The sequence below is a fragment of the Leptopilina heterotoma genome, unplaced genomic scaffold, assembly GCF_015476425.1.
Source record: "Leptopilina heterotoma isolate Lh14 unplaced genomic scaffold, ASM1547642v1 Lhet_114, whole genome shotgun sequence".
Classification (NCBI taxonomy): domain Eukaryota; kingdom Metazoa; phylum Arthropoda; class Insecta; order Hymenoptera; family Figitidae; genus Leptopilina; species Leptopilina heterotoma.
Window position 1 is genome coordinate 1,138,335 of NW_025110833.1, and position 15,047 is coordinate 1,153,381.

Genomic DNA, 15,047 nt, shown 5'->3' on the forward strand with positions numbered 1-15,047 from the left:
AATGGTTTCTAATTTAAATTAGTGACTGACTTTTTGCTTTAGAATATACAGATTTTATTAATAAAATAGTCGTTTCTTCTAATTTAACAGTTAATTTATAATTTAATTTATTTAATTTTAGAAGTAATATTGAATTTTGAAAAGCTTTCAAATTGTAATCTTTGAAAGTTTGAATTTTTCATACTCTTAACTGAAAATTGGGTAAATTTAATTTTTTTTTAAAAAGTTTAATGGAACTTTTGAAATTATTTGAAGTTTTTATTTTCTAATATATATTTGATTGAAAAATTTCCGAATAATCTATGAAGTTTCGTAAAATTGAATTGTAAACAAAAGAATTTAAAAGTTTCCAAATAAATTTTTCAAAAATTATTAAAAATGAATGAATAATTAATTTAAAGAAGAATTTTAGTTAAAAATAATTGAATTGAAATGATAAAATTAAACTGAATCAAAATATTCTTTAGAGTGAAGGAAAAGTAAGAATTTTGTCTGAAATTCAAGGGAAAGTCGCAGGGAAAAACAAAATTAAATTTTTGTTGTTAACAAATGTAGTTTTAAAAACCTGGAAATGTTACGTTTTTTAACTTGGAAAACCTGTAAAAGTCAGGGAATTTGAAATGAGGAAAAGTGTGGCAAACCTGATTATTTAAAAATTCTTCGCAAGAATTAAATTATTTTTATAAAAATTTAAATTCTTTTATGAATAATGAATCCATAGGATCAATGGAGTAAAATTTTTGTCATTTGTATAGTCGATTTTTAACTAGAAATTTTTTTACCCCGATTCAGCTTTAAATTCCTCCACTTCCGTTTTCCCTTGAAATTAAAGATCTCTGACTCATTGGAAATCTCTTTAAGTAGAAAATGCACTTTAAGGGAAAATCACGTTCAATTTTTTTTCCAGCTTCTTTTTTTCTCATCTCCCTCTGTTGCTCGGTATTTATACCTGCACACGTTCTAGTAACAGAGAACCTTATTGTTTGCGCTTCTCAATGTGTAGGTAGGAGTACCTGTGGATTCCTCGAGTGTGTGTACCATATCTTCGTGTCTCGTAGAGAGGTGCAACGCTCAGGAAAGTTGGCAAAGCGCTAACAAGCGAGAACTGCAGGTGCCAAAGGAGACTGACCTTTATAGTATAAAATCTCTCACATTCTCTCTTTCTGACAATGTGGGAAGCATTTTTGCCCCGTATTTTAAATTCTCTCTCCACTACGGATGCGGACATGTTTTTTTTCCTCAACCTTGAAAATTGAGAGTCAATTATCAAATAAAAAAAAATGGAATTCTTCTTTTTTGTTTGGAGGGAAATATTTCTCCAGACCACCCTAATGGTTTTTAGCTTTTGTTTGCAATTTTCAGTTCGACCTAAAAACCTAGAAATTTCTTTTTTTCGCATGTCAACACCTAAGGGTTTTTCCTCTATTGAAAGTTTTCAAGCCGAAGATTTACTGTGAGAGCAAATAATATGAGTTGCCAATAAATTTGAAAATTCTTCCTACTCAGCTAAATGGTATTTTTTATTGCCTACTTAATTTTTTTCCACGTTTTGTGGTTTTTCAATAACAACAAATTATTTCTATTTCATTGAACAATATATGTAATGATTATAAGATTCTAAAAAATTGATTAATATAATTATTTCAAATGTTCTACTTTCTATAAATAAATAATATTTTATATTATTGTTAATAACAATTAGGATGATAACAATAATGACAATGATCATAATTAATATTATTGTTAATAACAATTAGGATGATAACAATAATGACAATGATCATAATTAATATTATTGTTAATAACAATTAGGATGATAACAATAATGACAATAATCATAATTAATAATTAATAATAATAATTATAATTATTAATAATAACGATAAAAATAATGATTATTATTACAAACAATTTCACGAAATTGTTGTTAATTATAATTATTGTTTGTAATAGTAAACATTAAATTTCAAAATTATTCTTAATTATAATTATTATTATTGATAAATACTTTTGGTGATAGCTTTTAAAGATATTTAGCGCAAGTTTTCCATATAATCTCCAAAATGATAGAAGCAAAAGGAATAAGAGAATAAGCTGGTCGGTATACTTAATTTTACATTAAAGGGTTGAAAATGTACTTCATTATTCATATTGTGCTTCGAATTATAAATCGTTGCATTTCACGTATAATACTTGTTCGTAAATCTGCCATAAAAGCAAAGTTTCTCCCCCCTCCCCCCTCCTATCTCTCTTCTCCCTCTCTCGATAGCTTACGAGTCGTACAACGTCGATGTACGTAAAAATTTTTCTACCTTTATTCTTTTATATTGCACTTATACAACAGAAAAACGAATACAAGACCCAAAGAACGAAACTCCACTGCATCGAACAAGTTATGTTTATATATATATATATATATCACAAAAGTTGAAATGTACTATACGTGCGCAATGATGTTCATATAATAATATACCGATTCACCTGCGCTCGTTCTCTGTTATAATACGTGTATTTTTTTTTCTCTCGTAAACACAGAAATTATATATACACTCGGAGCCCAGTAATCTGATCGTATTGATCTGAAATTGAAAGAAAATTCCGACATGTTGATTACAAGATAAGCGAGAATAAGTTTTTATTGCTCTTGTATTCGAAATTCGTGTTTAAACCGTTTGGTTTTAATGTTCAAAAAGTTAATAAGATTTAACTTTTTTTTTAAAATTTTTTTTTGTTAGTTGTAAAAAGGGGTTTTTATATTTTCAACTGTGAACTGAATTTGTAATTCAGTTGAAACATTTTTTTAATGTTTATGAATATGTATAGTGAGAAGATAAGCTGAAATTATTGTCAAGAGTTTATTGTAATTAGGTAGTGAATTTTTTTTTCCTTTTGAAAATTGTTTCAAAAAAAAAAAAAAAAATTGATGTGTGAAAAGTATACCTTATCAGAAAAATTGATATTAATTGTTTTGTTTACAAATAGGAAGAAATTGGCATAGAATTTATATTTTATGATTTAGTTGATATATTATATTTTTTAATTAATGTGAAACTGATGATTCTTTGTTTAAGTTGATTATAGCGTTTTTCGTAGTGCGTTAGTCGCAGTCGTTAAGGCGCTGTATTCGTATATATGCAACCTTCGTTCGAATCCCCATAGGAAGAATTTTTTTTCTACTTTTTTGTATTTATAAATGCATTTTTTCTGCTTTTTCGTATTTATAAATGCAAATAAATTAATACAGAAGCTACAATTACTATATATTTACAAATATAAGTAAATTATTACAGAATATATTTTTTTCTTTTTATAAATGTAAATAAACTAATACAGAATCTGTATTTAATGATTTATTTCGTATACTTTATAGTTTATTGTTACTTAAAGTACATTTTAGTTTGTAATGAATCGTTTTTTTGGTGAAATTAATTTTGTTGTTTTTTTTGTGTGCGTTAGTCGCAGTCGTTGAGACGCTGGTAGTCGATTATGCATCTTGCGTTCGAATCCCCGTAGTGTAAATTTTGTTATTATTTTGTTTCCTTCATATTTTACATTTACATATAGACTTAATTACTAACAAACGTATTTATTTTACATTTATATTTATTTTTCTCTAAATTTATTTGTCTTATTTTTATAAATATAAAACTAAATTAATACCGAATCTTTATTTGTTTTATATTCATAAATATAAACAAACTAATACAAAATCGGCATTTTTTTGTTTAATTTAACTAAAATTACTTTTTTTATGTAAAGTAATTTATCTATTTTTTTGCTGTGCGTTAGTAGCAGTCGTTTAGGCGTTGGCATTCAATTGAGCATTTCGCTTTCGAATCCCCGTAGTTGAATTTTTTTTTTTTTGCTTATAACGAACTTTCCAGGATAATAATACTTTGTTTAAATTAATTATTATGTGTTCGACAAATTAATTCAATAACAAAAATGTATGTTTCTATGTTTAAATTTATTGTATTCGGACTTTGAAACGTGTTAGTCGCAGTCGTTAAAGCACAATGCTAGTCGAGTTTGCCTCACAATTATATATTCTAAGTTCGAATCCCCGAAGGGCTGACATTTTTTTTAATCGAAAATTATAGAAAAAAAAGATAATGCAAAAATTTCCTAATATTATTATATTGAGAATAAATTATATTACACAATAATAATTTTATAATTATGATAATATTATAATTATGATAATATTATTATAATGTTATTATAATATTATTATAATTATAATAATTATAAATTTTTTCTCTTTTTATTATAGCAATTACTTTGTCACAACAGAAAGAGAAAAAATGTGGGAAATAAAGATTCATTATCAGAAATGTAGTAACTAGTGTCAGATTCTGAGTAGTTTAAAAAAAATGAAAAGAAGAAAAATAAAACAATGGTATAACGAGAGAGAGAGAGTCATATAAACACGTGTCGCTTCTACATAGAGAAAAAAAAACAAGAGTCTCTCACGACTCTAATCTGTACTTCCAAGAAAGTCAGCAGTTGTCGCGCGGCAATTGTCAAGAAATTGCCAAACGAGCACGAGACGAATGTACATGTATGTGAGGGAATCAAAAGAGAGGCAGAAATAAGAATCGTTACTCATGCGGTATATAATGGGGGGACCACCTTGAAGGGTCAAGATTAAAATTACCAAATAATGTGCATTTAGCAGTAAAATTTTCACGGACAATATTACGCATCACTGTATATCTTTTTCGGGTGAAGTTTGAAATAATTTCTTCTTGTGGGTCCTTTTCTTCCTCTCACTCACTCACTCACTCTCTCTCTCTCTCTCTCGTTTGCCACATTCTCGAGGAGGGTTGGTGGCTGCCCTTGCAACGAACAATGGCATTGTGCACTCCATAGAACGACGAGGTATACATAATGGTGGCGGCATTATAAATGAACGTCTGCAACTAATTTGGAGCAAGGCGCAACGGCGCGGCGACCACGTTTCGAAGTCGATTCTCTTACTACATTACATAGGTGCTTGTAATTTATGTGCTTTCATATATTCCAACATAGAAACATACGTATAAATGTGCAATCGTAAGTAAATATATATATATTTATAAATTCGTTTGTTTTTGCTTGAAAATAATTATGGGAAAAATGTTTTCTGGAAATTGAGACGAATTTTAGATTAATTTTTTAAGGGACTTCAGATTTTTAGTTGGGATTTCGATTGAACTTCATTCCAAAATTATTCGAATCTGAATCCGAATTTCCGTCAGCAGGCTTCGCACTCATCTACTAAAACCTAATATTTACTACTTTTTTTTACGTAATACTACTATTTGGGTACTTTTTTCAGATTTCAGTCATTAAAAGCTACTATTTCTATTTTTTTTAAGAATTTACACTACTTTAAATTTGCTAATACCTACTAGAAACCAAAAAACTATTCTCAAAAATTAGGGGAGCATAGTCGAGGTCGGTCACCTTTTTGACTTTTGTTTATAACTTTTTTTTTTAAATGAATTTGGACAATTGAAGTATATGGTTGGAAAGTCCTGTTTAATAGGAACATCTTTTCTGTACAAAGTAAATTGATTGGTTTTAAAATGAAAAATTTATAAAGATTTAAAAAAAAAAAATTTGTAGTCGAGGTTGGTCCTTACAGTCAAGGTCGGCCATGTTTAAAATTCAAAGGGCATTAATCGTTAAAAAATAAAATAACATGTTTGGAGTTACGGAAAATTGATTCTTTATTGTTTACAGTTTGTAACTTAATAAAATAACAAAATAATAAAAATAAACAATATAAAAAAATAAATATAAATAAAAAAAAATTTTGCACTGAAATATTAATAAAATTAAATGAAAATATAAATAAGATTATCAATTATATTATGAGTTATTCAGAATTGCAGTTTTTGGAAATCAAGTAGCTCGTCCTCATCTTTGCGCATTTTAAACACAAAGTGGCCGACCTTGACAGAAAGTAACATTACCGAATTGTTGTAACCATAAAGAAATACGTTTCGGGATTCGATTTTTTACTTTGTTTTTCTTTCAACCATGAGTCCCACAAATTTTCTGCATACTTGCCTTGACGATTCAATTTGTTTTTTATCTTTTATTAATGGTTTTTCACATGACGCACAAAACTTTTTTTGAGCTTTTTTTGTACCTACGTCACAGAAAACACAATTTTCGATCCTCCGAAAATGTAATTGAACAAAAAGTTAGGTTTTACTAAGACAAGCTTCGACAAGCATGCGCGTAGGTGGCGCTAGTGAACTTGACAAAAAAACGCGAATGGCCTACCTAGACAGTGGTCCAACCTCGACTATACTTCCCTATTTTCAAATTATTTAAAACGATTCAATTATTTTTAAAAAAAAATTCGAAATTCAGTTATTTTCAATATCTAGTATTTTCATAAAATTTTGCAAAAGAATTTAATTATTTAAAAAAAAATTGATAAAATGCATCAAAAATTCAATTATTTTCATAAATAATAAAATTTCCACAGGAATTCAATTAATTTAAAATAGCATTTTCAAAAAAAAATTTTTAAAAAACAATTATTTAACAAAATTTTTATCTAATTCTTCTCAATATAATATAATTCAATTACTTTCGCTAATGATAAACAATTTTTATAGAAATTCAATTTTTGAAAAAATTTTTTGATAAAATTCTTGACAAGAATTAATTTATTTTCATAAATAATAAAACTCATCGAAGAATTTCAATTGCTGTTAATACTATTATTAATTAATTAATCGAAAAATTCAATTATTTTCACAAGAATTCAATTATTTAAAATAAAATTTTCATAATATTTATTATATTTCGAAAAAATTAATTATTTAAAACAATGTTTATAAAATTCTTATGAAGAATTCAATTATTTTCAAAAATAATGAAATTTTGTACAGAAATTCAATTCTTTTTAAACATTTTAATAAAATTTTTCTACAATATAAAATTTTTTTAGCAATGATTCAATTACTTTTATAAATAATAAAATTCTTCACAGGAATTCAATTATTTATGAAAATTTTAATAAAGTTCTTTGCAACTATTCAATTATTTTCATAAAATATTTATATTTTTCACAGAAATTCAATTATTTTCATAAAATATTTATATTTTTCACAGAAATTCAATTATTTTCAAATATTATTTTCAAATATTTTAATAAAATTATTCGAATGAAATCAATTATTTTAAATGCAACTTGAATTAAATTTTTTTGAATTAATTTAATTATTCAGTTTAGATTTTAATAAAATTCTTTCCAAGAATTCAATTATTTATATAAATAATTCTTTCAAAAAATAAAGTTATTTACATAAATAATCCTTTGAAAGAATTCAATTATTTACATAAATAACAAAATTTTTCCCGAAAATTCAATTAATTTTCAGGCATTTTAATAAAATTCTTTGCAAAATTCAATTATTTTCATAAATAACAATATTCATTACAAGAATTCAATTATTTTTAAAAGTAATAAATTCTTTCTTGAAAATTCAATTATTTTAAAAAATTCTAATAAAATCGTTCTCAAGAATTCAATTATTTTTAAAAAAATTTAATAAAATGCCACACAGACATTCAATTATTCTCAAAAATTTTAATAGAATTCTTTGTAAAATTTAATTGTTTTAAAAACTTTTCGCAATTCTTTGATTTTCAATATCTACTAATTTCATAAAATTTCCAAAAAGAATTCAATTAATGTAAAAAAATTTTTTCAAACATTTTAATAAAATTTTTCGCAATAATTCAATTATTTTCATAAATAATAAAGTTCTTCTCAGGATTTCAATTATTCTTAATACAACTTTACAGGAATTGCTCAAAAAATGTTTTTTAAAAAAATTAAAAGTTTAATTTCAATATCTCGAAAAACTCAATTATTTAAAATAATTTTTTTTTTAAATTCTTTGAAAGAATTTATATATTTACAAAAATATTAGAATTTTTCACAGGAATTTAATTATTTTGAGGCATTTTAATAAAATTCTTTGCTGTGTTAACTTTAAAAAATTTTGCAAACGGTCCAGTTTGCCCCACCCCCTGGGGTAAACCGGACCGTTTGGTTTTTTATTTATAATATTGCATTTACATAATCTACAATAATAAAAAACAGAAAGAATCATGTAAACAATGGTTGTAGTAATGAAAATAATAATACGGGATTGAATTTTAATTAAATAAATATTTTTTTAATAAAAAAATAAAAATGTTTGTCATTATCAGAGAAACAATATTAAAGGGTCCAATTCTCATTGGAAGACAATTATTTTTCATTGTAAATAAATATTTTAATGAAAGAAACATTTTATTTAAAAATAATTTTTATGAAACTTTAATTCAATGGAAATATCGTATAGCCGGTTTGCCCCACAGGCCCATTTTGAGAATAAATGTTTGTCAAAAAGAAACGCTTTGCAAATTCATCAAAGTTTTTGGTGGTAAATATTCCTGAGGTGTGTACCTTCAAAACCTAAGACCTAATATTTGGAAACATTACACGATTTCCTCAGAATTCCCTTAAGAAAAAATTCGTAAAAGTGTAGAAAAAAACTAAAAAAAAAACATTTGCGCCCTTCGTCGCACAAACGCAAGCTAAAACTGTCAGATTGAAAAAATAAGGTATACTAAACATGGTTGTTTTAAATTTGTAAACAACACTTTTTCCAATTTCGCCATTTTGGAAATATTGAGAGGGGTCCGGTTTACCCACCGGTCCGGTTTGCCCCACTCTCCCTTAATACATTTCTTCCTGAAAATTCAATTCTTTTAAAAAATTCTAATAAAATCGTTCGCAAGAATTCAATTATTTAAAAAAAAAATTTAACAACATGCTACACAGACATTCAATTACTTTGAAAAATTATAATAGAATTCTTTGTAAAATTTAATTATTTTCAATAACTTTTTGCAACTCAATGATTTTCAATGTCTACCATTTTTATAAAATTTCCAAACAAAATTCAATTATTTAAAGAATTTTTTGTAAAATTCTTCGTAAGAATTCAATTCTTTTCATGAATAATAAAAATTTCCCTGGAATTCAATTATTTAAATTAGAATTTGCATAAAATTAGTCTAAAGAAATCAATTCTTTAAAATTTTTTATAAAATTCTCCGTAAGAATAAAATTATTTTTATAAATATTTAAATTCTTTCATGAATAATAAGATTCGTTGCAGGAATTCAATTTATTAGCAGGATAAGAAAGAAGTAAATATTTTTGATGAAATTTAGGAAAAAGTCAGGAAAATAAAGTATAGAATAAAATTTTTGTCAGTTTTGTGGAGTGTTTGGCAAAAAACAAGTTGTTTTGGTCGTCAAGTTTAATTTTTCGATAGCTACTTTTTTACTACTTTTTAGTTTAAAAGTTACATTTTGCTACTTTTTTAAAATTAATTATCGAGTGCGAAGTCTAGATTTTGAATGGAATTCCGAAGTAAAACTAAAATTTGTCCAGGAAATCGTCAAAAATGAGACAAATGTAGGAAAATAATATTATTTCATCGAAAAATTCATTATCGGAATTCCCTTCGGAAATCTTCAGAATTAATTTTTCGGCAACCCTTTGCTAGTGGACTAGACAAATTCACCGAATTCGAAATCAATTCGAAAAAGAAATCCACATAAGAAAATTATATATACGTACAAGTGCGATGCGCGCATTAAATACAAATGTAAGCCAGAGAGATAGCAAAATGAGAGTAAAAAGAAGATGAGAAAGAAGAGTCTTGGGACGTTTCGAATCTTACTTCCTTTCCGGTCACGATGTATATATATATACACTTTTAAATATATAAAGTGTAGTTCAATCCGCTCTCTATATATAGTTCGATGAAAAGAGAAAACAAGAAAACCTCTTTCCCATCCCTTTGGAATGAAGTTCTTTCTCTTTTTCTTTTTCCTCTTCTTTTTTTATTCAACGTCTGGTCCTCCTCTCGAGTCAATCTCAACCCCTCGGCTACTTTGCACGACTTTGATACCGGAATTGGCCTTGGGGATGAGAGGAAGAGAAACTGATAAGACACTGGGAGGTTATCTGATCGAGACAATCGCAGCTGGCGAAAGGCAAAGTGGAGATGAATGAGGTGTTTAACAGCATATCACAGACGGAAATCCCTCCTCCTGGTGTCTCTCCTCTCCTCCCCACCCACATTATGCGATTATTGCTGACAATTTATAACTTGCTGGAAGTCTTCTTTCTTAAAATGGTAGATAAAAATTATTATCATGAAATTTATGTCGAAAAATTAACGTTTAACTTTGGAAATTTCTTTTGGAATTCGATTGGATGTGAAAAAGCAGAAAATTTGAAAGTTTATAATAAACTTCGAATTTTTGCGACATTAATGTTAACTGCTGTACATTATTATAAACAGCAGCTACTGTTTCTAATTTTTCCTTACTCAAGCACATGTACTGATTTTGTAAAAAATTTTAACAAGTTTTCTAGCACAAATTCACATTTTTCCAACAGTAATCTCAACTGCTGTACATTATAATAATTCATAAACAGCTGCTATTGTTTATAAATTTTTTCCCACTCAGGGACATGTACTGAGTTTGTAAATAATTGCATACGCTTTCTAACCCTTTAAATTTCCTTTAAATCGGAATTTAAAAAAAAATTTACATTTTTCCGATATTAATGTCAACTGCTGTACTACTTTATAAACAACACATAATGTTTATAATTTTTATCTTACTCAGGAACATGTACTGAGTTTGTTAAAAAATGGAAGACCTTTTTAACCACCTTAGATTTGCTTTAAATTAGATTTTTTAGTAAAATTTACTTTTTCCAAAATTAATGTCAACTGCTGTACATTACTATAAACAACAGCTATTGTTTAAAATTTTTTTCTTACTCAGGGACAAGTACTGAGTTTGGAAAAAAATAGTGGACATTTTTTATCTACGTAGATCTTCCTTAAATTAAACTTTATTAGAAAATTTCTACATTTTTCCAAAATTAATGTCAACTGATGTACATCTTATAAACAATAGCTATTGTTTCTAATTTTTTTCTTACTAAGGGACAAGTACTGAGTTTGGAAAAATATAGTGGACATTTTTGATAGCCGTAGATCTGCCTTAAATTAGACTTTTTAATAAAATTCACATGTTTCCGACACTAATGTCAACTACTGTACAATACTATAAACAACAGCTGTTGTTGATAATTTTTTTATTACTCAGGGACATGTACTGAGTTTGTAAAAAAATTGAACAATTTTTCTAACCTTTTAAATCTTTAAATTAGAATTTTTAATGAAATTAAAATTTTTTCTATATTAATATCAACTGCTGTACATTACTATAAACAACAGCTATTGTTTAAAATTTTTTTCTTACTCAGGGACAAGTACTGAGTTTGGAAAAAAATAGTGGACATTTTTTATCTACGTAGATCTTCCTTAAATTAAACTTTTTTAGAAAATTTCTACATTTTCAAAATTAATGTCAACTGCTGTACATATTATAAACAATAGCTATTGTTTATAATTTTTTTTCTTACTTAGGGACAAGTACTGAGTTTAGAAAAGAAAGTGGACATTTTTTATCGCCGTAGATCTTCCTTAAATTAAATTTTTTTAGAAAATCCCTATTTTTTCAAAATTAATGTCAACTGCTGTACATATTATAAACAATAGCTATTGTTTATAATTTTTTTCTGATTGAGGGACAAGTACTGAGTTTGGAAAAAAATAGTGGACATTTGTTATACCGTAGATCTGCCTTAAATTAGACTTTTTTAGAAAATCCCCATTTTTCCAAAATTAATGTCAACTGCTGTACATATTATAAACAATAGCTATTGTTTATAATTTTTTTCTGTTTCAGGGACAACTACTGAGTTCAGAAAAAAATAGTAAACGTTTTTGATAGCCGTAGATCTGCCTTAAATTAGACTTTTTAATAAAATTCAAATTTTTCCGACACTAATGTCAACTACTGTACATGAATATAAACAACAGCTATTGTTTAAAATTTTTTTCTTACTCAGGGACAAGTACTGAGTTTGGAAAAAAATAGTGGACATTTTTTATTGACGTAGATCTTCCTTAAATTAAACTTTTTTAAAAAATTTCTACATTTTTCCAAAATTAATGTTAACTGATGTATATCTTATAAACAATAGCTATTGTTTCTAATTTTTTTCTTACTTAGGGACAAGTACTGAGTTTAGAAAAATATAGTGGACATTTTTGATAGCCGTAGATCTGCCTTAAATTAGACTTTTTAATAAAATTCACATTTTTCCGACACTAATGTCAACTACTGTACATTACTATAAACAACAGCTGTTGTTTATAATTTTTTTATTACTCAGGGACATGTACTGAGTTTGTAAAAAAATTGAACAATTTTTCTAACCTTTTAAATCTTTAAATTAGAATTTTTAATGAAATTAAAATTTTTACTATATTAATATCAACTGCTGTATTATTTTATAAACAATAATTAATGTTTATAATTTTTTTCCTATTTAGGAACATGTACTGAGTTTGTAAAAAAATAAATTACCTTTTCCACCACCTTAGTTTTGCTTCCGACATTAGTGTCACCTGCTGTACATTATTATGAACAACAGCTATTGTTTATAATTTTTTTCTTACTCCGAAACATGTTTCAAGCTTGCCTCAAATTTATGTGCAATCTGGGTATAATTAGTAGATTTTTTCCATATTTATAGTAAAAATTGTCTTTATGCATAAATTCTAGATAATAAATCCTGCCATAAATGTATAGTAAAAGTTACTTTATTAATTTTTTTACATCAAGATTTTCAAGAAATAATGAAGCACGTTTCTTTTATAGAAATAGTTTTTGGTTAATAAAAACGAGACTTCTTGAGAAAAATAATTTTCTCAGAATACATATATATATATTTTTTTTATTATACAAAAAAAAGAGACGTTTTCGTGGACCAAATTTCACATGTCAGTGAACTTAAAAATTGTTCATTTCAACTTTAACACGTCCTGTTTGACTTTCTTTGCTCCTTTCTCTCCATATTGAGTTCGTTAAGACGTTATTACGAGCGGCGCCATAATTCAACTTTGACCTGAAAAAAAGTGGTCGCGGCTTAGCTGTGTTTAGTTACGTGTTAGTAAAATGAGAAGGGCGGGACTTCTCGTTATAGTAGTTGACAGAGTCGTGCATGCTTCATCACATCGAATGATCTTCCGGTATATAAGTCACAAACAGACGGCAAACGTTTATACATAGAAAACGAAGTCCCGTGGTAAGAAATCAAAAACAAAAAAAAATTCGGACACCGCCTCGAAAAAAAAATTTAGCCACGTGTCTCACTTCACTTCTGTGTTTATTTACCAAAAAAAGAAAAGAACAATTTCATGGAAATTTTACAATTATTTTTTTCCCGCCCTTTCGAATACTTCCGGTCCGCCCACTTTTGTGTATCCGTTTTGTTTTGCATTTTTAGAAATGGAAAATTTACGGCAAAGAGAGGGGAAAAAAAGGAAATGGCAAAATAGAGGCGTGCGATTTTAAAGGGGCACGTGCTACAATTTCCGACCCTGTGCCTGGTGATGGTAAAATCTTCCGTTCGAAGATCAAATTAATTTTCGTTAAAATTAATTTTAATTTAAATAGACGTTTTTCAGTCTATTTTAATTTTACCATTTTTCTGTGTGCGTTAGTCGCGGTCGTTAAGGCGCTGGCCTTCTATTATACATCTTGCGTTCGAATCCTCGCAAAGGAAATTTTTTTTCTATTTAATTTAATAAAATTTCCTTCCAGAATATAACGAAATTCACTCTAGAAGTGGCAATGAAGTATTTTTCATTTAAATTCCATCGAATTTTGTAAAATATTTCGCCCTGGAAATTTTCAATTTTTTTCGATTTAAGTTGAAATTCTATCGATATAGAAAGAAATTAAAGGTAAATAAAATATTACTATTCGTCGAACATTTTAATTTTTTTTCATCAAAGTTTTTTTAAGCTAAAAATATTTTTTCTGTTTTTAAAAAATGAAAAAAAAAATGTGATGGGAATTGAATTGTCATTAGAGCGAGAAAACTTCTTTGTTTTAAACGTGCGAATATTTACACGATAATTAGCGGTACTTGGCAGATGGTTTCAAATTAAATCTAAAAGCAAAATACTTGCGGGAAACAAAAAGATTTTTATTATTAGGTTAAAAATATTTCTTGCTAAAAATTATTAACAATAACTAACAATAAAGAAAAATTATAATAATTTATAATAATTATCATCACTAAAATAATAAAACTGGCGACAGTTATAATAAATAATATAATAAATAAATAATAATGTTAATATTACTATTAATAATATTATATTATTATCAATTATAATAAAAATAGATAAATAATAATAAAAATAGTAATGAATTAAATTCTGCGCATTAATAAAAATAAAAAATATAAAAATTGAGAACTGTAGAAAAAAATGATAGCAAATTTTTTTTTCGCTTTTTTCCCTTCTTTTTTTCTACCTTTCAGAAAATATTGCTTTCCATTTCAAGAAGAAACGTCAAAGATAATGTCACGAGTCTTTTCAATTGATCAAAATATTTTTTTTCTCTCCAATTTCGAAACTCTTTATTAAGAAACATCTGCTTATCTACGAAAACTCAACCTCACTTCTTGGGAGACTGCCAAGGTCCTAAAACTCTCGACAGGACTCTCGCATGGAGTGGCGGAAGTCCAGTCTGGTAGAACTGTCAGGAGGTGAAGACAGGGTGGTGAAATTTTTCTTTTTTTTTCTCTCTCTCTCTGTCTTCTTTTTTTGTGAGGGTAAATCTATTTCACAACCATTTGTCATCCCCCTGTTATTTTAATGGATCACTTTCGAGATTTTTCTTTTTCATTCAAAAAGCGGACGCATTTTATTCAAAATACCTTTTATTCGCTTGTATTTTACTGTGGAAGTAGCTAAAAAGAAATGAATTTGAAGGATATTTTGTGTGAAACGAGAGGGAAAAAGAATCTCCAACAATTGTGTGTTTTTCGAAAAAACATTGAGGGATAATTTTCTTTTTTTGTTATTTTAATGGAA